The 23,121-nt window shown below is 36.9% G+C and overlaps 1 protein-coding gene across 4 annotated transcripts in view; it reads right to left on the bottom strand.

The window, feature by feature from the left end:
• The window catches only part of SEMA3D (semaphorin 3D), a 201,058-nt gene that overhangs the window by 145,384 nt on the left and 32,553 nt on the right, over window positions 1-23,121 (bottom strand). The window contains exon 1 of one of the 4 annotated variants that reach the window (XM_040472788.1): window positions 5,488-5,510. The exons of the other annotated variants lie outside the window; for them this stretch is intronic. The gene's annotated coding sequence lies outside the window, so the exon portion shown is untranslated. Of the gene's footprint in view, window positions 1-5,487; window positions 5,511-23,121 lie in introns of those variants that run through there. 4 annotated transcript variants of the gene reach the window in all.

Here is a 23,121-nt window from a genome sequence, read left to right as displayed (position 1 = left end):
CAAAATGCCATTTCCAATTTAAAATATAAACTCCCTAGTTTGGCATGCCAGTTCCTTCTTTACATAAATCTCTGTTCCTCAATGTGCACTCCCTGTTCCGGGCAAGATGGTCCACGAACACATGCCATCCAAGTCATGTTCATTTCCTTCTCCTGTGCATGATGTCCTGCCCTCCCAAATCCAATCTCATCCAAAAAGCATTTCTGGATAAATTCCAGGTCAAAACATTCACTCCCTATCAGGATCACTAGGGTATAGTTTTCTCTACCACATTAATTTACAGGCAAGTTATCTTGTATATGGTTTGAATTGTGCACACCTCTTATCTCTCCCAAAATGCTGAAAGATGCTTAAACATAGAAAATGTATGTATTTTTTAATCTACCTCAAACAGCTCCTTTGAGCCTGATGAGGCTCAAAGTAGAAGCCCCATAAATGTTATTAGAGAGATAAGACATCAATCAATTATAAAGGGAAAACATAATAAAAATATCTTCTCTTCTGGCCTATTAAACACTAAATGAATTTTGGGGATAGAAGCCTCTGTAAATTTTCTAACAGAAAAGATATCCTTTAAGAACCTGAAATCACATGGAAACTTGTGACTGGGACAAAATAGAGGAATTACTATCAGGAATGGGAGAGATAGGTAACGCTTTATTATTTTTTTTAATGTTTATTATTTTTGAGACACACACACACACACACACACACACACACACACACACACACACACACGGAGAGAGCGCGAGTGGGGGAGGGGCAGAGAAAGAGGAGAACACAGAATCCAAAGCAGGCTCCAGGCTCTGAGCTGTCAGCACCGAGCCCGATGCGGAACTCGAACTCAACGAACTGTGAGCTGAGGTTGGAAGCTTAACCAACTGAGCCACCCAGGCGCCCCAAGGCTATGTTATATTAAGAAAATAAAACACTGAGGTGTGAGTGAAGAAACACCACACTGTTTCTCAGGTGTCTGGGTATGGTTACACCATTATTCACTCTAGGTGTGACAGTATCCATTTTTTTTTTTTTGAGTTGTTTACCCACCCACTGGATGATTTTATTTTAAAACAAATTCTCATGGGGCGCCTGGGTGGCGCAGTCGGTTAAGCGTCCGACTTCAGCCAGGTCACGATCTCGCGGTCCGTGAGTTCGAGCCCCGCGTCGGGCTCTGGGTTGATGGCTCAGAGCCTGGAGCCTGTTTCCGATTCTGTGTCTCCCTCTCTCTCTGCCCCTCCCCCGTTCATGCTCTGTCTCTCTCTGTCCCAAAAATAAATAAATAAACGTTGAAAAAAAAATTAAAAAAAATAAAAAAATAAAACAAATTCTCATGTAAAGTGATTTATCCAAAAATCTTCCAATGGGTTTATAATTCAGGCTAAAATAATCACATTTTAGGTAATATATCCAAAGTCATGGTAATGATGTACAAGTATATCCACATAACCTCTGTGATGTTTAGTAAGGTGTGGTTCGATTGAAAATCTATAATGAAATCATACCAAAAGATGCAAATTAGCTTGTCAATTTGCAAATGGTGTTTTCCTGGACAAACAGTATCTGTTTGCTTTTTTTTTTTTAAACACAATCTCTCTCTTATGACAGGAATGGGCATATGGGTATGGCAGGAACTACTAACTGTTCTCAGTATACACACCCCTATTTCAAATTAGGAATGCAAATGTACCAGCCCTGAATTTGAGCAGGGCACATGGTAGAAGTTGCATTTCACATCCTTTCTCACAGCTGGTGAGAGACGGTCAATAAACTTTCACTAATTCAAACTGATGTATATAATGCCCTTGACATTGCTTTTAAATAAATTGCTTGCTTCCATTCCCTTTCATGCTCTATTGTAACAGGCGAGAATGTGGACAAGGTGCTTGTAAGCCAACTGTGGTCACACTGCAGCTGAGGGCAACACTCTGAGGAACTCAGGGCAAGAAGACAGAATCTGAGAGCAGAACAGAGCCACTTACCCTATATCTGTCCTTCTGCACAACAGAGAAACACACTACCATCTCGTATTGGGTTTTGTTTTCGTTTTTGTTTTCTGTAGCAGGAAAACAATGCGTGTTCATTTTATTAATAGTTTTTAAAAGCCAGTTTTAAGGATAGTTTTAAAACCCATAGATACAAAATCTTTGCTGGGTTTTGTACCCTCCATTACTTAAAACACATTTCATAATAAAATTATTTTAAAACAACATAAATGTAGAATGACACCTGCCCTAAAATGATCAGCAAGTAACGCTTTAATATTTCTGTCATGTGATCAGAAAGTAAGAATTAGCCAATTAGATTCTCTTTCATCTTTGTAAAATATCATCTCTCTCAGACAAACAGTTCATCAGTACTTATTCCATAGTCTTCTGTTTGTGTCTTTCTTTCAGCATGGAAATGCAATTGCTACTTTATTCGTTTTTGCTATGGAATGTCACAGGCATGTTCTCTAAGAGCAACTACAAAAAGAACACTACTGCTGAAATACTAGTTAATAAATGTGGATCAAAAGTCTGAAATGATAATCAACTTGGAATTGATTACAAGTTAAAAAAGAAAGAAAGGGAAAATATAAAACATGACCTCATTTTATGGCTGACAGACAGTGTATGTGTCACTGTAAGCATGATAAGTGCAACCTAACCCTACTCAGTAAAAAGAACACTGTGGAAATATTTTATAAGCTAACCTTGGAAAACACTACTCATGTTCATAAAAATATAGGAGGCACAATAACTAAGCATGTCCTGTACCTAAATATCGCAATAGCTATAATACCTTTCATTTATTTAAACACATAAAATTATGTTAGAATTCCTATATAATATATAATGAATATATAGTAAATATATAGACTCATAAGCATTTAACACTGAATTATATGGGAAACTAATATCAGACCAGATAATGACACTAACACTCTGTTTTCTTGGCTTGTTTGGTTTTTATTTTATTTTATTTTTTCAACGTTTATTTATTTTTGGGACAGAGAGAGACAGAGCATGAACAGGGGAGGGGCAGAGACAGAGAGGGAGACACAGAATCGGAAACAGGCTCCAGGCTCTGAGCCATCAGCCCAGAGCCCGACGCGGGGCTCGAACCCACGGACCGTGAGATCGTGACCTGGCTGAAGTCGGACGCTCAACCGACTGCGCCACCCAGGCGCCCCGGCTTGTTTGGTTTTTAAAATGTTTATTTATTTACTTAGAGAGAGAGAGAGAGAGAGAATGAGCAGAAGACAGGTAGAGAGAGGGAGAAAGAGAATCCCAAGCAGGTTCCACACTGTTGATGCAGAGCCCAATGTGCAGCTCGATCCCATGAAGTGTGAGATCATGACCTGAGCCAAAATCAAGAGTAGTACGCTTACCCGACTGAGCCACCCAGATGCCCCAACACTCACTCTTTGAATATCCCATTACTTCAAAACATATTTAGTGTAACCAGCATAGTCCTCACACAAAGGGAAAACCTAAGAAATTTCATTTTCAGCCTCTTAGAATTTTTCATTCTTTTCAATATCAACTATAACTGTCATACATCTTTTTGTAACAATAGAATGGTCTTTAACTGAAAACATCATATTATCAACAAACATTTGACTACCAATCTGAAGAAAGCAGTATCATCATGGACTCCTGACATTAATTCGAGGCCAGATGCTGCCACCAGCAAACTTTTTCTCCTTAGATAATTAATGTGATCTTGCTATGGTCTGAATATTTGTCCCCCCCTCTCCAAATTCATATGTTGAAATCTGAAATCCCCAAAGGCCATGGGATCAGTGGGTGGGGTTTGGGAAGGTACTTAAGTCATAAGGATGGAACCCTCATAAATAGAATGAGTGTCTTTAAAAAAGGGGCTCCGGAGAGATCTCAAGCCCCTTCCATCACATGAGGACACAAAGAGAAGGTGCCAACTATAAATCAGAAAAACAGCCATCACTAACAGGTGACCATGCTGGAGCCTTGCTATTGGACTTCCAGCCTCCAGAATTGTGAGCAATTAGTTTTTCTTTATAAATGACCCAGTTAGTGGTATTTTGTTACAGCAGTCTAAACAGACAAAGACTGACCTCTCTAGGTTTTACTGTCCTTTTCTTTAAACTAAGGAAGCTAGAACCATAGGAACACTAGGGTCTCTTCTAAGTCTAAAATCCTAGTGTGGCAGATCTTGTCCTGTTGCAGGGTCTCCCATTTCCCCAAATTAAAAAGCTGTACAGACTGCCTGAAAGAAAAGTTTACTGGTAACAAGAGTGCTAACCTTTATGTATAGATTCTGCCCCATATCATGACGCTTACTAAGTGTCGTGTTGAATATCAGTTTGTCAAAATGTCTGAGTGATTTAAAAATTCCAGGTTTACTCAAGAAAAACAAAGTATATCACAGACACAACAAATGAAGACCTCCAAAACAGGTAGGAACAAAAGCCAGGGATAAGTTTCAATAAGCATGCATAAAAAAAAAAAAAAAAAAAAAAAAAAAAAAAACTGCTTTTCAAATAAACCAAATTTCCGTTAAGCTTTAAAAAATGGAAACATTTTACATTGCCAATGTTTTAAACTTAGAGCTACAACAATATGACATTGAAGTAACAAAATGCCTATCCTGTTTGTGTTTTGACATTATTTTTGTTTTTCTTGCAAAAAAAGCCTACAGGATGAAGAGTTAAAATACAGTAATACATTTTTATAATAATTTTTTTTTTTTTGAGAGAGACACAGAGTGTGAGAAGGGGAGGGGCAGAGAGAGAGGAAGACACAGAATCTGAAGCAGGCTCTAGGCTCTGAGCTGTCAGCACAGAGCCCAACATGGGGCTTGAACCCACGAACTGCAGGATCATGATCTGAACCGAAATCGGACACTTAACCAAATGAGCCATCCAGGTGCCCCAATTTTTAAAATTATTATTGTCAGAATAATCTCTAATTACATTTGAAATGGTTTGACATTTGTAGCGAAGAAAATGAAGGGACATCTCTAAATAGCGAGATAGGCTTTGGTTGAAAGGAACATATTATTATAAAAAATGTTAAAAATATTGTAATAAATGTATTTGTGGCAATGACAATACACCTACCTACATGTTTTAACCCAAATTTGTAAGTGAAATGTACAACAGAACTTAGTAATATACCCTGGTCAATTATTAGAAACACTGGAAAATCATATGCTTAAATATGGTGTATCTCTCTGTTAGAAGATATGAAAGAATTCTAGAAAGAGAAACATAAATAAAATGATTAATCTAAGTAATTAAAGTTTTATTCTTTAAATAGTTAGCCATGATATTTAACATCAGATTTATCATTTTTGTCAATCTGAGAAACTATAAGTGATCAGAACTAGATTTTAAAAGGGATTTTATTTGGGGCGCCTAGGTGGCTCAGTCAGTTAAGCATCTGACTCTTGATTTTGGCTCAGGTCATGACCTCATGGTTTGCGGGACTGAGATCTGCATGGGGTTCTGCTCTGTCAGCATGGGGCCTGCTTGGATTCCCTCTCTCCCTCTGTCTCTCTCTGTCTCTTTCTCTCCTCCTCCCTCACTGTTCCCCCCCCCCTCAAAATAAGCAAATAAACTTTAAAAAATAAAAATAGGGACACCTGGGTAGCTTAGTTGGTTAGCTGTCTGACTTCCGCTCAGGTCATGATCTTGCAGTTTGTGAGTTTGAGCCCCCTGTTGGACTCTGCTGACAGCTCAGAGCCTGGAGCCTGCTTCAGATTCTGTGTCTCCCTCTCTCTCTGCCTCTCCCCCGCTTGCACTCTGTCTCTCTCAAAAAACATTAATAAACATTTTTAAAAAGTTGAAAAAATAAATAAATAAAAATAAAATGGATTGTATTTATTACTTACACTATTGGGATAAGTACCTTATTCTCATATTATCATAAATAGCAATGCAGTAGTAACATTATCACACTGAACACATTAATGCCTTCATGATAACTTATTTGGCTACACGTAAGGAAACAGAAGTCAAGAAGGGCTTAGACAATGCAAAATACATCTAAGAATTTCGACATTAATTTATGTTCAGATAAATGATTCTTTGGGATTTCACATTAATAAAGAACTTACTTTGTAGCCATTATTATTTAACTGACTTTCAGAAATAACATATTACATTCTTTAATAAAGTATTCAACAGAACATAGAATAGTTTGCTATATTATAATTCATCCTTGGGGAAAACCTATTGAACAATAATATGAGTAAAGCTAATCCCAAAACCTGCATTTAATGAAGAGCTGTCATAAGCTTTGTATGCACAGCTAACTAAAGTATGTGTTCGATGGTCCATAAGTTTGAAACGTAGGTTAAGTAATATTTTTTGTTGGAAAGAAGGAAAAAGGAGAATTAAGGAATGTTTTTGATGATGGTAATGATGATAGTTTTAAATTCACTCAATTATGATTTATAAAGCATTTACAATGTGATAGAGATTCTTCTAGGTGTTGGGGATAAAACACAGAAACAAACAGGTAAGTTCCCACTCCCAGTGGAGCTTACTCTGTATTAAGCAGGGGTACAGGGAGGCACACAGTAGTCAAAAGACGTATCGCAGAGATCATGACAAGTGCTACAGACAAAAGAATTGTGAAAAAGAAAAGCATAGGGAATGCCACTGGGGTTGGGGTTTGCAATTATAAAGAAAGGTCTCAGTGAAAAGTTAAATTGGAGCAAAGATCTGGGGAAGGTCAAAATTCAGTGAATGAAACATCCAGAGTTTTAGCTGTGGAGGTGGTAAAAAGCGATGGTCAGACGCTGCACGTGTTGTGAAGATGGAGTCAATACCATCATCAAGTCATTCATCAAGAGACTAGCTGTGGGATGTGGGAGAGAAATGCTCAAGGGGAGGTTTGCAGGAAGATCACAATTGGGATGTTGGAGATATTAAATTTGAGTACTGGACATGCACGTGGCAACCCCTAGAAGGCAGCTGAATTCAAGTCCACAGGGTAAGGGTAGCAGTCAGGGATAGACGCTCCGTGCACAGCCCAGGGCAGAGTTCGATCTCACGACTGTGGGATTGTGACCTGAGCTGAAGTCAGATGCTTAACTGACTGAGCCACACAGGTGCCCCAAAACAAGTTTTTACAGAACACAGCAAAGAGCTGTGTTTCCTTTTGAAATCCAAATTAGAGTGAAAATATAATCAGTGTACTCATATTCAATCAGTCTGGAGATGAGTGACCACTACTTGTCATTCTTCAAGAGTTACATGTTGTCTGAACGTGAGAACTAATTAAGGTAAGTGGCATTACAGGATGCCATATATCATACAAAGGGCTAAAGTAAACTCATAGCATCAATGGAAATGAAGGGATGTGTCTTACTGTTCCAATGTGTGCGAGATCACTTATGGTGAGAAAAAGAACTTGAGACATTCTTCATCATGACATCACTTTGAATTATCAGCACAGAGTTTGGTTCAACTCTCCTATTACAACTAAGTTGTCACTTTATTTCCTCACTCTGTCATATATCACTTATTTTTGTAGAACCAACGGTCTAAAACTTACAAGACACGAACATATTACTAACAGTTTCTGATTACCACAGAGTCCTTATTAGCAGCCAGACCTACAGAATCCAAGTTTCAAGAAGTTTTCCTGGATTAATAGCCTGGTGCCGAATGAATGAGCGCAAAATATGAGCAGGGATGGGACGGAGGCGAGTTTGAAAAACACTCTCATTTAGAGCAATGTTTTGGTTTTGTTACATAAAAATAGCAAAATTCAAAATACATTTAGAATTCTCAAAAGAAGAAAGCAATCTGCTTTAATCTATTTCTTGTTGTACAGAAAGAAACTTGATATTTCTTCACAAAGTCTGAGCGCTGTTCTTGCACCAACTAGCTTTGCTGCCAAGAAAAACCAATTTTATATCATTAAAACAACCTAGGGGATTCTACACCACAAAACAAAGACATAACCCCCAGCACCGATTAAAGTTGTAGGGTTCTTTATACATTCTCTCACAATGTACAATATCTTAGTGTAAAATTCAAGGTCAATTTTACTGCTGCTCATTTTATTAATAATAGGTTGTGGTGATTACAAAAGTAGTGTTTTTGCTTTCTACACCATGAAACCACAGATAAGCAAAAAGAAGAAAATAAAAACATCATACACTTAGTCACACTCCACTTAGGGAATGTCACCATTAAAATCTTGCTTATCTTCCCATATTTTTTTCTGTTCATATACTTAACTATACTTTATCACAATGAGATTGCATCAAATGTTTTATTTTATAACTTACTTACATGTGAATTATCTTCATTTTGTCTGCCAGTAACTTTTTATTCTACCCACTCCATAGTAAAATGTTCAGGATTGTCTTCGAACTATTCTTTAGATCCAGTTTGTCCAACTTAAGATCCAATTCAGTGGGACACTGTAACTAGTCGTTGTATGTGTGTCATTTTTCAGTCTAGCACAGAAGTCACCTCCCTTTTCTCTTTTCATGCCATTAACTTATTGATGAGAGTTAGGTTCAAGTTATCTTTCGAAAAATGCTTTAACCTGTTCATGAATTTTCATGTTATCGAGAGTCAGTAAGTTACTTGAAAGCCATGTGTGAACCAATGGCACAGGATGCCTATTTATCAAAGCTTTTGATGGAATCCCGAGAAAATTAATCACCGTGCTATCAGGGATACTGTGCTAATTTTTAAAAGATTGAATGTCCTCTTGATCTTTCTCCACCGGGAGAAGGACCTGGCGCATGCCTCCCTGACAGAGCTGTACTGCTCTTAATGAATGAGTATGAAAGTTCCTGAGGACAGAATCTTAACTGTTACTTAAATGCACCTTCCTTGTGGTCTGTACAAAGCAATTTCCCCCATGTACTCTTTCACCCATCGGAGACAAATCTAAATAAGAGCGTATTCCTGTTGGGTTGAGTAGTACCAGTTTACCTAAATTAATGTTTATTTAGTATTAATAATGTTTTCTATAGAGAGAAGCTGGGCTCTGTTTTCTCAAGGTTTTTGCCAAGTCTCATAAATCTGGGAAAAAGCAGTCAGTGTAACCTCTCCTAATAACCAAAGTGGCCACACACAGAATAAACAAGGGCCTAGTTTATAAAGTCGTCACTGAGAGACCCTATTGGAGTAAATTTGGATTTCTCAGTATTAATTTATGATGTGTGCAATGCACTTTGCACTCAAAAAAAAAAAAAAAAGAGAGAATAGGAAAAGAGTTTAAAAAAGGCATTTAAACGGAGCTTTAATACATTAATGCACTATTTAAATTTAACAACCACCCTACCCTCCAAAAAAAGAAAAGAGAAAGAATGTGTTTCTGTCAATTACAGGAGGTTGGCCATGCATCTGAGTTGATCTGATTGGGTAAGAATTTCTGAACTTGATATAACTTTAAAAAGACAATTTGCTAAGTATTTCTTCCCCAAGGTTTTTTTTTAATTTTTTTTTTAACGTTTATTCATTTTTGAGAGAGGCAGAGTGTGAGCAGGGGAGGGGCACAGAGAGAGAGAGAGATGCAGAATCCGAAGCAGGCCTCACGAAGGCTCTGCACTGTCAGCACAGAGCCTAATGCTGGGCTCTAACTCACCAACTGTGAGATCATGACCTGAGCCAAAGTGGGGCGCTTAACAGACTGAGCCACCCAGGCGCCCCTCCCAAGTTTTAAATAATTCAATTGCATACTTAAAATTTGAGATGTCATTTCTTTACCAATACAGATTTTTGAACCGAAAATGCCTAGTGAGGGGCGCCTGGTGGCTCAGTCGGTTAAGAGTCTGACTCTTGATAGCAGCTCAGGTCATATTCTCAGGGTTCCTGAGACTGAGCCCCACATCCAGCTCTGGGCTGGGCTCTGTGCTGACAGCGTATTCTCTCTCTCCCCTTCTCTCTGCCCCTCCCCCATTGCTCGTGTTCACTCGTGCGTGCTGTATCTCAAAATAAATAATATAAACATTAAGAAAAAATTTTAAAGGCCTAATGAAATGTTGAGAAAGTGCTTAGTTGTATCTACAATTACAGTATCAGCTACAGTTAATTCCATATGAATTTTATTGCCTTAAAAGTCCCTGTTTGTTTCTCTAGGCACGAAATTACAACCTTATTTAAAACTCCATAATAAAAACTTTCTGAAGATGTCATAATTTATCTATAAAAGACATAGACCACATCAGGGAAATAAGGAATCTAACTATCTCATGGTGCTCCTATTTTTTTGTAATAGTTCTCCATGGTAATACAGCATTTTCCTCAGTTTGCATTCATCATGGATGTCAGAGAGCAGGATGTAGACAAGGTTTAGAAAGAAGAATAAAGGCTTTTGGTATTTGTTTGGTTTCAGAGATCCCAGGAAGAAGTTCTTCATAAGAAAGGAAAGAGAGATGGCATTCTTAGTGTCTGAAAATCCTGTCAATGTTTTCTTTAATTTTATGGCTCCTTTTGTTCTCACTAGAAAGATTCCCAGACAAGCAATATGATGTGAATGTAATAACCTTTTCTCTTTTTTGGCTGAGTGATGGCTTCCCAAAATAAATACAACCCATCTTATACATATTTTTTTCCTGAATATTTCTCTCTTGAACCATACCCGGGAATTGAAAGGACTTTCTCTATGAAATGCCAAATGCCAAGACATCACCCACTTAATTCGGAAAAGTAAAGTCAAGAGCAAGTCTACTTCAAGACAATTTGCTAAATTTTTCAAAAAGACACCTTGCTGGCAACGTGGAGTACTGAAAATACAATTCATGGAAAAGAACTTTCGTAAAAGGGACAGGAAATTCCCAGGAGTCCATCTTCTCACTGAACAAGATAATAGAGTGTGTTTAATAACTACCACCACAAAACATCTGTTAGGGAGAAGGCCCTAAATTGGGGGGGGGGGATTGTAATATATTTGCAAATATACATTATTTTTTTAATGTTTATTTATTTTTGAAAGAGACAGAGAGAGCTTGTATGAGCAGAAAGGAGAGAGAGAGAGGGAATCCCAAGCAGACTCTGAGCTGTCAGCATGGAGCCTGATGGGGGGCTTGAATTCATGAAGGTGAGATCATGACCTGAGCCAAAATCAAGAGTCATCCTTAACCAACTGAGCCGTCCAGGTGGCTGAAGAAGTTACTTTTAATGACTAGAATACAAAACTTTGAGAGACTGAAAACACATCAAGAAGCAGCACTTGGTAAACTTAGGGGTGCCTGGGTGGCTTAGTTGGTTAAGTATCTGACTCTTAATTTTGGCTCAGATCATGATCTCAGGGTCATGAGATCGAGCCCTGTGCCAGGCTCCATGCTGAGAGTGGAGCCTGCTTGAGATTCTCTCTCTCCCTTTCCCTCTTCCCATCCCCTGCTCACTTTCATGCCCCCCCCCCCACTCTCTCTCTCAAAACAAAACAACAACAAAAAAAGAATGGTGCACCTGAGTGGCTCTGTTGGTTAAGCCTCTAACTCTTGATTTCGGCTCAGGTCATGATCCCATGGTGCATGAGATCGAGTCCCGTGTCGGGCTCTGCACTGCTGGTATGTAGCCTGCTTGGGATTTTCTCTCCCCCTAGCTCTCTGCCCCTCCCCCACTTCTCTCTAAATAAATAAATAAATAAATAAATAAATAAATAAATAAATAAACTTTTAAAAAAAGGATAATTTAATCTACCTATTTTTATATAGTATTTTATAGTTTTGTTATATACACATACAACATCATATTTCACATGTTATACTATTTTAAAATCCTTTACTTAATTCTGCATTTAAGATAGTATGTCAAAGGGGCGCCTGGGTGGCGCAGTCGGTTAAGCGTCCGACTTCAGCCAGGTCACGATCTCGCGGTCCGTGAGTTCGAGCCCCGCGTCAGGCTCCGGGCTGATGGTTCGGAGCCTGGAGCCTGTTTCTGATTCTGTGTCTCCCTCTCTCTCCGCCCCTCCCCCGTTCATGCTCTGTCTATCTCTGTCCCAAAAATAAATAAAAAACGTTGAAAAAAAATTTAAAAAAAAAAAAAAGATAGTATGTCATGGTACTGACACACACAAAAAAAGTAGTTATATTTTCAGAATAAAAGCCCAGCATAGTTGCAAATACTACAGATAGAAGAAATAGAGGAGCAGTGGGCTGCAAGAACCAGTCTTCTCATATATTGACAAATTTATATACGTGGAGAAATATACAGCAAAATCTCCAGATGCTTTTCGTAACACAGTGGCACAGTTTTAAAGCAGGCTACCAAAGGATGTTGTGAATCTGTGTGGGTGCTCAGAGGAGTAGCAAATTTAACACGGACAATTCAAGGGAAGGGCCTGAGGAATAGAAAGGCCAAAAGAAGACATTTCGATACAGCAATTAAGACGAAGTCAGTGAGCCAGGAAAATATTCAGTCCTCCGGGAAAGGGCTCATTGTCAATGTTAAGAGGACTTGCTCACAGGCATAGGGTTCTGTCCGTCTTTTTAATCATCCTTATTTCTAACTATCTGTAAACATGTTTCTAACTATAGATCTACTACTAGTTACCCAGCTAAAAAGCAATTCAATACCAATCACAATATATATATATATATATATATATATATATATATATATATATATATATATATATATGTAACGCCATAATCAATAACAGAGGTTAAAGAAAAAAAAAAGGAAAACACTCACATATAGAAACACATACATATACACAGAGAAACATGCATTTATATTTCTGACATTGAGGTGACAGGATCTCATGAAATAGAAAAATCAAATTATTTTTTTCTTCTTGTACCTTATTTTTACATATTATTTCTTTCTCCTAATGTTTTACTTATCTAGATATTGCACATGACCGTATCAGCTAATTTACTACTTTCTGCTCATGTACTTGGATCTGAAATAATCAGAGTCAGGGGCGCCTGGGTGGCTCAGTCCGTTGGGCGATCAACTTCAGCTCAGGTGATGATCCGACCATCTGTAAGTTTGAGCCCCACTGACAGCTCAAAGCATGGAGGCTGCTTCGGTTTCTGTGTCTCTTTCTCTTTCTGCCCCTCCCCTGCTTGCTTGCTTTCTCTCTCTCTCTCTCTCTCTCTCTCTCTCTCTCTCTCTCTCTCTCAAAAGTAAATAAAAACATTTAAAAATTCTTTTGAAATAATCAGAAGCAGTCCTGGACATATAACATAGGTGAAGTGTCCCTCCCATTACCTTCAAAAAGGTTTCCTCCATATGACCAACTCCCTGCTACGTCTCCCTCTAGATTTTAGGACTGTTTCAGCTGAGAGAATTCACAAGGTCCCAGACAAACCAGCCTGCTGGGGACTAGTTGTGGCTTTCATTTCCTCAAACACCTATTATCTAATAGATGGTAAATGATTTCAACCAGTGAATACAAATTAAACAAATTATCCCTGCTACTAAAGCCCGTTCCTGATTTGTTACCACAGCAAAAGATTATGATGATTTATTCTTTCAAGTTACGGAAACTTTATCGACAAAGTATCTGGTAGGAAATTAGGTTGAAAATGCAAAGGTGGGGAAAAAATTAACTCAAACTTTGATTTCAAAATCATAAGAACTTCAGTGACAGGAACTAGTATCAACATGAGCCTCAGCCCTGTCTGAGATAAGAGCTCTATGCTATAACATTTCCTGTTTTTCTTTTCACTTAAAAAATTGATTTACATTCTTCCTGATTCACTTTATTATACCTTGCTGTAGTTTTCTGTTCTGAGCCTTCATTTGGGGACACTGATAGCTTTCATGGTTGACTGAGAAGGAAACAAGGATGTAGTTCAAAAATTCTCATATGTGATTTCTTCTAATAATCCAGATAAGATCCACTGAGTTCCTTAGCTGAGGGTAAATACACATTTCTATAAGATGTTTGTTTTTAAAAGGAAACAATGTTTATATAGTTAACTGTGTTACTCAAATAAAAAAATGAGATAAAGTGGAAAATTAGTTCAAATCCTCTGACTCAGAGCACACTAGGGTTTATGTGCAGTTAAGATATACACATGAGAACACAGAACACTCCTCTCAGTAAAATACATCTCACATGCATTGTTAAAAAAAAGAAAAAAAAGTAGTGCCTCTGAGTGAAAAATGTAATTGGAAACTTTGAAAAACTTTTAGTCCAACTCTTAAAATGCCACATCAAAATGTTAAATGTCCTAACAGACACTGATGATATTATTTTCTACAAATATGCAAGTAACTCTCGCCTTGAGCCACGATGACGGTACCATGCATAACCACTGTGTATTCTAACTTCAAATTTCCAAAGCCACAGACAATTATACTGTGAATGCTAAGCAATATTCACAATAACTAGGCTGAGAGAACGGGAAAACACCAAGATGAAAGAATAAGATGTGGGAGTTTATAGTTGCTTCCCAGGGCTTTCCATTGGTTTTCACTGTGGCAGAGGCTGTTTGACTTTTCGATTTTAAGATTCAGGGGCTATGATTCATATTAGCATCAACTGGTTTAAATTTATGATTCCAAAACTATGTGCCAAGGCACCCCGGAGCACTACAGTGAACTCCCCCGGGTGCCATCAGGTATTTGGAAATTTCAAGGTAAACACAACATCTGACATCTGTCAGACACTACGCAAACCACTACATGAGGTATTTCGCTGTTTTGACATTAGAGAGTGCAACATTCCTTTCAAGGATGTCATAGCTGGGTGAAGCTGGGTTTCCAGAAGGTCATGTGATCAAAAAGCAAGTGCCTCCTCAAAATCCATGTGGAACAGGGAATGAAGTTGGCAGCATAGTTTCAAGGTTTAAGAAGTTGTGTACATACGCACCCAATATGCACACACACACACACACACACACACACACTAAGTTATTTATGAATGAAATAAAAATATTAATTTTAATTTTTGTTTCAATTTAGGTTATCAGGACATAAATAACTTCCTAAGTTGTTTGGCCATAACTAATATGTTATTTGGCTGCAACTATTTACTAAACAGAATTCTTGGTTTTTGTGTGTTGGCCTAGTGGTGCCTTAAAAATATTACTGAGCTGCTAAAGATACCACAAACTGAAAAATTCTGGAAACTTCTAAATGCTTTTCTAGAAAATTAAGAAAATGCAGTGCTTCAAGTAAGATCACCCACCAAGTCACTCCTGAAGAAAAATTTGTGTATGCCATATACTAATCAATTTACCACTTGAATCTTGAAGCTTCATTCTGATACCTCCTTTACTCGTCCACATTTTCCAGCTTTTGTTAGACTTAGAGCCAAAAGATTATGGTCATTGAAGCTTTTCTATATTGCTGTTTTCTGAGTTTATGTCTGAGTTCACTAGTAGGTAGAAGCCTGGTCTAACAATGTCCTCATTGTAGCACCACAATTAAGCCCTGCTGGAAAGAGTCCAAAGCTGACTTTCTTCACACCGACTTTCCTCAGTGGTAATCGTGTTATTTTGTGTTTCCTGAGAATTCCTTTCATTGTAAAGGTGGGATAAACAAAGTAACATTTCAAAATATGTTTAGGAATATATTTGTTCCTAAAGTTTTAAAAACAATTTAACCCAGTTATAATAAAAAAAAAGTTAAATACCACCTTGAACTTTCTTCAAATGATAAACAATATAAATGAAATAGCAATGTTACCTGCAACAAAGAAATACACACACACACATACACACACACACACACCCATGGAATTAGAGAGATGATCTGATATTACTGAGAATAAAAAACAAATAAGCTACATAAAAAAGGAAATTGCCACAGAAATCCTGTATAAACATTGAATAGAGGAAATAAATTATCTGTGAAGTTTGTTGATTTTCTCATTCCTTCTTTTCGTCCTGCATAGTCTGTCTTCTTTCCTTACTTTGGAAATCTTCAATAAAACCAGGTAAACTTCCCCACATTTATGCATATTGCACTACTAGGCATTTATCCAAGGGATACAGGTGTGCTGTTTTGAAGGGACACATGCACCCCAATATTTATAGTAGCACTATCAACAATAGCCGAAGTATGGAAAGAGCCTAAATGTCCATTGATGGATGAATGGATAAAGAAAATGTGGTATGTATACACAATGGAGTATTACTCAGCAATCAAAAATAATGAAATCTTGCCATTTGCAACTGGCAAGTGGATGGAACTGGAGGGTATTATGCTAAGTGAAATGAGTCAGTCAGAAAAAGACAAAAATCATATGACTTCACTCCTATGAGGACTTTAAGAGACAAAACAGATGAACATAAGGGAAGGGAAACAAAAATAATATAAAAACAGGGAGGGGGACGAAACAGAAGAGACTCATAAATATGGAGAACAAACTGAGGGTTGCTGGAGGGGTTGTGGGAGGTGGCATAGGCTAAATTGGTAAGGGGCATTAAGGAATCTACTCCTGAAATCATTGCTTCACTATATGCTAACTAATTTGGATGTAAATTTAAAAAAAATAAAAAATAAAGTTATAAAAAAACAGGTAAACTTCCCCACATTTTTGCATATGTAAAAAATTCCTATAAATCCTTTCTAATTCCAAGTTAAAACAAAACAAAGCAAAAACACAGGTAAATAACAACAGTGTGACATTCTTACCAGAAATAGATTATGTTCAAAATCAGTTCCAAAAACTATATAGTTCCTCATCAGAAGGCTTAATAATTAGACAAGAATATATTTCAATACTAGTTAAAATTGAACTTCACAACAGATTTGTGTGTACATGTGATGACCACACAGGTATGCAGTTTTTAATTTAATTATTTTAGTTTGTCTGAATACAATTCTCCTACATCCTCAAAGCATCTCACATAATGCTTTTTGTATTAATAATCTATATTCAGTTTATTATATTGAATTCAAGGTTCTAGGACATCTTAAGCTTTTATACTAGACTTTTCCTAAAAGATATTAAATAAGTTTTAATTCATATTGTAAAGTCATAAATCTTAGACCCTCTCTAAAAAGAATGAAAAGTTTTCTGAACTTACTTCAATAAAAATAATGAAAAAGCTCACAAAACTAATTAAAAAAAAAAAAAACTCTTACAAATATGGTATATGCCCTGAGTGCTTTTCTTTACTTCTAATTATATCAAATGTTCATTATCGTATGTATACTGTGGCCTGATAATAAAATATAGGAAAATGTCATCATTGTACAATTTTTTTGCTTCCCTCTGATTTATTAACCATTTATCATCATTGTGATCTCTTTGTTTTGTTTTCATGTTTTGTTTTACACCTATACCTAGTTGTAGGAAAGCATTTGTTTATCCAAAGAAAGTGCTTTTTGATCTTAGGTTTTGATTATTTCAACTACCTGTTGGACAATTTTTATTGAAATGTGCAAATAAGTAATGACTGAATTGACCTCCTACTCATTATTTGGTTGAGCCAAAGTGGTATATGAAAGGATCATTGTTAACCATATGCAAGTCAAAGAGATTTCAATATATGCAACTAAATATGACCTCGGGTAAAAAAAAAAAATAAAGTAAAATAAAATAAAGGATTTGGCAGGTGAAAGACATCCCTGCTCTTGCCCCAAAAGGAATTAGTTTATAGGATGAGGACAACATAAACCTATGTCGGGGTTGTGGAGCAGACAAGTTGGCAAAGATGAAAATGATCTCAGGCAGACTGAGTGTAAAAGGTTAATTATATCTTATAGTCAAAGAAAACTAAGAGCTGTTGATGATGCTTGGAAAACAGTGAAACAACAGAATATTAACAGTGTATGGTGGCTAGTAATAATTTAATAACAGGAGTATTGCTTCTATGATGTAAGCAGTGTAACAATGTATTACTATCATGAGATAGTAGAAAGCGCTTGGAAGGGTTGTCAGTCTTTTGCTCTCCTTCCTACGAAAATCAAAGTCAAGCAGTCTCAGAAATCGGGACAACTTGCAATTGTTCATATTGAGCAAATGTCAGAAAGCCATGGCTGCTAATTCTGAGGGAGCTAAGTAACTATTTACAGGTCATTTCTAACCTAGTGACAACATTAGGCATCATAACGAGTTCACACTGTATTTGTTTCAGTGAAACACAGCAGTAAAGTTATATAGCAGAGACCCAAACATCATTTGTAATCCCATATGGTTTTGAACTGATCATGTCTATAAAAAATATTGCAAGAGGTATGGACACGGATTATCCAAAGACTGCTGGCCTTGATAAACTATCACGTAAGACTGCTCTCCTTCCGTCACCTCAGTCCAAAGAGATGGCTGCCTGGCTCCTGTTAGCACACAGTGCCTCCCGCTTGCTTCTGACTGCCTGGCCCCCAGGCTGGGATCTCCCCTGCGCCTGCTGAACTGAGATATTCTCGGACGTTATCGACATGAGAGAATTTCTAAATTGCAAACTCTCTCCATGCCCCATTTCCTTAAGACTGTCTAGGATATACATTAATTAAAGCTCAGATAGTAATAACTCGTAAGGGTTAATACTTACCTTTTAACCAGACAGTTTATTTATTTTTGAAAAGGTGGAACAAAACCTGAAAGAAGAGAGGGGAATAGGTAGGGAGGTACACCCTTGGTATCCCATCAAACCTCACACAAATACCACCGTGCGGGGGGTCTGCCACTTGCTCTGTGCCAAGGCTGACCAAACTTTTACCTATTAACACTTCAGAAATGAGCTTGTATGAAATGCACTTGCCTAGTTTATCCGTGCTTTTTATTGCAAATGAAGTAATGGTCAATGTGACAATGATTTGAAATACAGTAGGACCGACTGTTTCCTTGTTAATAGGGAACTAGAAAGGCAGTATAAGGTGTACTTTGTAAATGTACCAGAGAGAACCGTAAAACTGAATAAGCCCATTGACGAGAATACAATACAAGGTGATAACTTTAGGTTAGCCCTAAATAATAGACAACCATAAAAAATAATTAGGTTTAAACACATAATCTAGAGAAAAGACTAAAAATCTTTTTCCGAAAAAAAAAAAAAAAAAGCATTAATCTAAAGGGAATTTGGCTAAGGGTTAGATTTGCTTAAAAAATATACTTCTCATTTTAAAATATGGCATAGCTTGTCTTTCTACTTATAAGGAATTATGTCATGTTATTATTGGCATTTCCCTTCACGTTTTATCACGCTGATTACTTTAAAATGATGTAATAGTCTTTCTTATTTTGCAAGTGTTTTTCCAAAATTTTATAATAAAAACTGTCAAATAGGGGCGCCTGGGTGGCGCAGTCGGTTAAGCGTCCGACTTCAGCCAGGTCACAATCTCGCGGTCCGTGAGTTCAAGCCCCGCGTCAGGCTCTGGGCTGATGGCTCAGAGCCTGGAGCCTGTTTCCGATTCTGTGTCTCCCTCTCTCTCTGCCCCTCCCCCGTTCATGCTCTGTCTCTCTCTGTCCCAAAAATAAATAAATGTTGAAAAAAAATTAAAAAAAAAACTGTCAAATATACATAACAGAAAAGTATACAACAAACATCCATATCCTGATACCTCGACTCCATAAGTAAAGTTTTCTATATTCACCTTAATGCATATCTATCCATCCTGCCAAGCCATCTGGTTTTTTTAATGTTTTTCAAAGTGAGGTGAAGATAACAGTACATTTCACCCATAAACACTTTAGCATGACATAGTTTTATTTTCCCTTGTAATTTAAAAATATGTTGCTAAGAGGTAATGATAATGATGCCTTGCTGTGTGCCGTATCACTAGGAGGCTAGTTAACTTGTCCATTAGAGCTTAGTGCTTATGAGGCTATGGTCTTAGTTTTAATCTCCCTAATGGGTCAATTAGTTATTTTCCATGGGTACATATTAAATCTCTAATCACACTTAGTCAAAGTGAAATTTAATGTATTTTCAACAAGGAAGTAACATGGAAGAGTACACAGATCTTTAGTTACAGGCAAATCTGTGAGCAGCCCCTAGTGATGATGTTAATTAACATATTTTGCGAATGATTCATTTGTATATTCAGTGACTGTGAAACATTTATTATTTGAAAAAGTATAATAAAATAATTATGGCTTATTTACCTTCAAGGTACATCATAGTTACAGATATGAATGCTTTATTTTAGATATTTATTTCTAATGCAGGCTAGCTCTTCAAAAGAATGCAAATTATTGGAGTCTAATATTCCCATAGTGATTTTTGCATCTATCATAGAACAACGAGTAAACAGTCCTTGATTTATCATTAAAAAACAGAGGCACCCTAATCAACAATTTGATGCTGAGCTGTTGAATATATGAATGAGCAGTGTAACTCATCACACATATACAATTCCGTTTATTTTACCTGATGTGCCTTTAAATCCAAATTTATCTAGATTTATATATATATACATACATATATACATAAATATATACATATATATACATATATATATACATAAATATATATGTATGTATATATATGTATGTATATATGTATGTATACATATATATGTGTGTGTGTGTGTGTATATATATATATATATATGCTTAGAAATGCTACATGTGTACAGAATAAGGCATTAAGATATTTACATTTCATATTATGCCATAAGATAAGTAATTCTTAAGATAATAAGCAGCCTCCAACTTCTACGTATTTCATGGAATGCTGGGGCTGGTTCAACAAATAAGTGAATTTTCAAGAGTACATTTCATAATGGTCTCTGGAGAAAAACAAGTCTCTCTTCAAAACTTAGGATCTTGATGAATTCTAATTTGATGTGGAAAAATTTTCAGATGCTTACCCATTTAGGAGCAAACTCCATCCCCTGATGTGTCATTTACATGTCCCTCCAAAGTTACTGCCTACCTGTCATCCATATTCATTCAGTATAAAGAATACATATAAAAAGATAGCAAGCAAAGGTTAAGAAATTGACATTTCTTTATGAAAAGAACCAACCCGTCTACCAAGAAAAATCATTAGCATAAGACATTGTAAAAAGAAAATAGTTGTGCCATGTGAATGTCTCACAGACTACAAAACTTTCATGGAAATTCCCACAGGAAACCTACCACATAAAGTAATGGTTCTAACACATTTTGTTTGGAATAATGATGCCATTAACACTTAGCACTACAGTTCCCAAATGGAAGTCAGTTTGTGTAATGGTTTACTCTTTATAAAGATAAACACAGTAAGTCACTGTGCAGAGAGGTTGACATGCTTCAGGAGTAAACACCACTTTAAACATACACAAAATCTCACGATCCCTGACACAAACCTACTGTTTTAGTCAGTTAAAAAAAAAAAATCTGAGTTTTAATTCTGTTTTTTCATTTTATAAAAATAAAGATTATTCATTTAAAAAAATGTTTATTTATTTATTTTGAGGGAGAGCAAGCGAGCGAGCAAGCAGGGGAGGGGCAGAGAGAGAGAGGGAGAGAGAGCCCTGATGCAGGGCTCAAACCCACGAACCATGAGATCATGACCTGAGCCGAAATCAAGAATTGGACCCTCAACCGACTTAGCCACCCAGATGCCCCTAAAGATTGTTTCTTAGAAGCCTGGAGGTATAGAGAAAGTCAATACTAAACATATGACCGTAAATAAATAATAATATTAAACAAGGTAACGATTTTGATGTTAATGTTAATATACTGATGCAGGTTAAATGAAAATAACTTGAATGGAAGATTAATACCTTCAGAGTATTGACAGAAAGATTTTTAGTTTATTTCCCCAAGTGAGACGAAGTTCCTAAAAATAGGTTATACAAATATATAAATAAGTTAACAATTTGTATCCCTAAACAGATCTCCACTATATAGTTCATGGATCTTTCCACCACCATTTGACCCTTGCCCCAAACCTTACGTATATTATCTAAAGTGCTCACTCTGATATTCTGATATCTGGGTCTTTTGCACTGTGATTCAAGATGATCTGCCATTTTTTTTTTTTTTTAATTTTTCTTTCGCGAGTCTTATAAGTCAATGAAAAGCATCAATTTACAGCTCTATGTGGATCACCATGACTTGGGAAATCAAACCAAACCAACAAACAACAATATCTCTCCTGGCCAGGGGAGTCGTTCCTTCCCCAGCAATATGCTGCCCTCAACTTTTCACTTCAGTTGCAAAACACACCGGTTTGCCACATCGCCTCAGAAGTTTTTCTTTTCTCTTAAAAGCAAAAGCTCAGACTTCCTCAGTCTCTCACAGATTACTTTCACTTACTTCTTTCACCCATTCCCATCAACTGTGCCCATTTTGTCCACCTGCTTTGTTAATTACAGCACTCCTTCACTGCAGCCATTGGATTTTCCCTGGTTGACCTTAGTCTCCATTAATCCCCTTTGGCCACACTTTTTGGCTACCCTTTTTTTCCTACTCACACTAGATCCTAAAGTTAACTTATTTTGACAGCAACTGCTCTTTCAACTCAAAATTTTGTAACCAGTTATAAGACTATGAATCAACTGAGGGGATTGTAACCATTAGTTTTCCATACCGCCATTTCCAAATATTCTTTCCATTCCAACAGGCCACAGAAGGGTTTTCAGGAGTCTAGATTAACCATGAAAATATTCCAAGTGGTAAAACTCAATACAACCAATTTCAACCAGCCACTGATTTTAAAGCTATCTCCCAAAGTCACAGTACCACACTCAAATTTTCTCCATACTTTAATCCTTATTGTCCTTATTATCTATCTAATTCCTGGACTATCACACATTTCCCAAGCTCATTTTCCAGCCTCCCTCACTTCATTTCTCCATTTGTATACAAACCATATTCATGCTCTGAAGGTGTTTTGATAAACTTCATTGGGTGGGCAATGAGAAGACTTTCACTGTTTAACTACTAACTTTTCAAGTGTTCAGTGTCCTTCCACAATGATCCAAAACTTGATTTGGGATTTATCTCTCACTATTCCTATAGGCTGTGAGTAAAATGCTATCTTGGTCTCACTTAATCATATTTTTGAACCATGGTCTTGCTATGTATGAAGACACAAGTGACAGAATGTATGTGATTGGATGTAGCTGCACAGTAATCTCTGTGAGAGCAGGTCAAGAATACAGGTGCTGCATTCTCTCCCTCACACTAATCTGCAGATGATAGGACTTCAGTAACCATCACATGACTAGAGGAAAGAAGGGGAAAAGACAGGAAAGAATGAAGTGGAGGGAGGAAAGAAGGAAGGAAGGAAGGAAAGAAAAAAAGAAAGAAAGAAAGAAAGAAAGAAAGAAAGAAAGAAAGAAAGAAA

The sequence above is a fragment of the Herpailurus yagouaroundi genome, unplaced genomic scaffold (assembly GCF_014898765.1).
Source record: "Herpailurus yagouaroundi ecotype Mexico unplaced genomic scaffold, PumYag 100, whole genome shotgun sequence".
Taxonomy (NCBI): Eukaryota; Metazoa; Chordata; class Mammalia; order Carnivora; family Felidae; genus Herpailurus; species Herpailurus yagouaroundi.
This window is presented reverse-complemented; position numbering and strand designations above follow the sequence as displayed.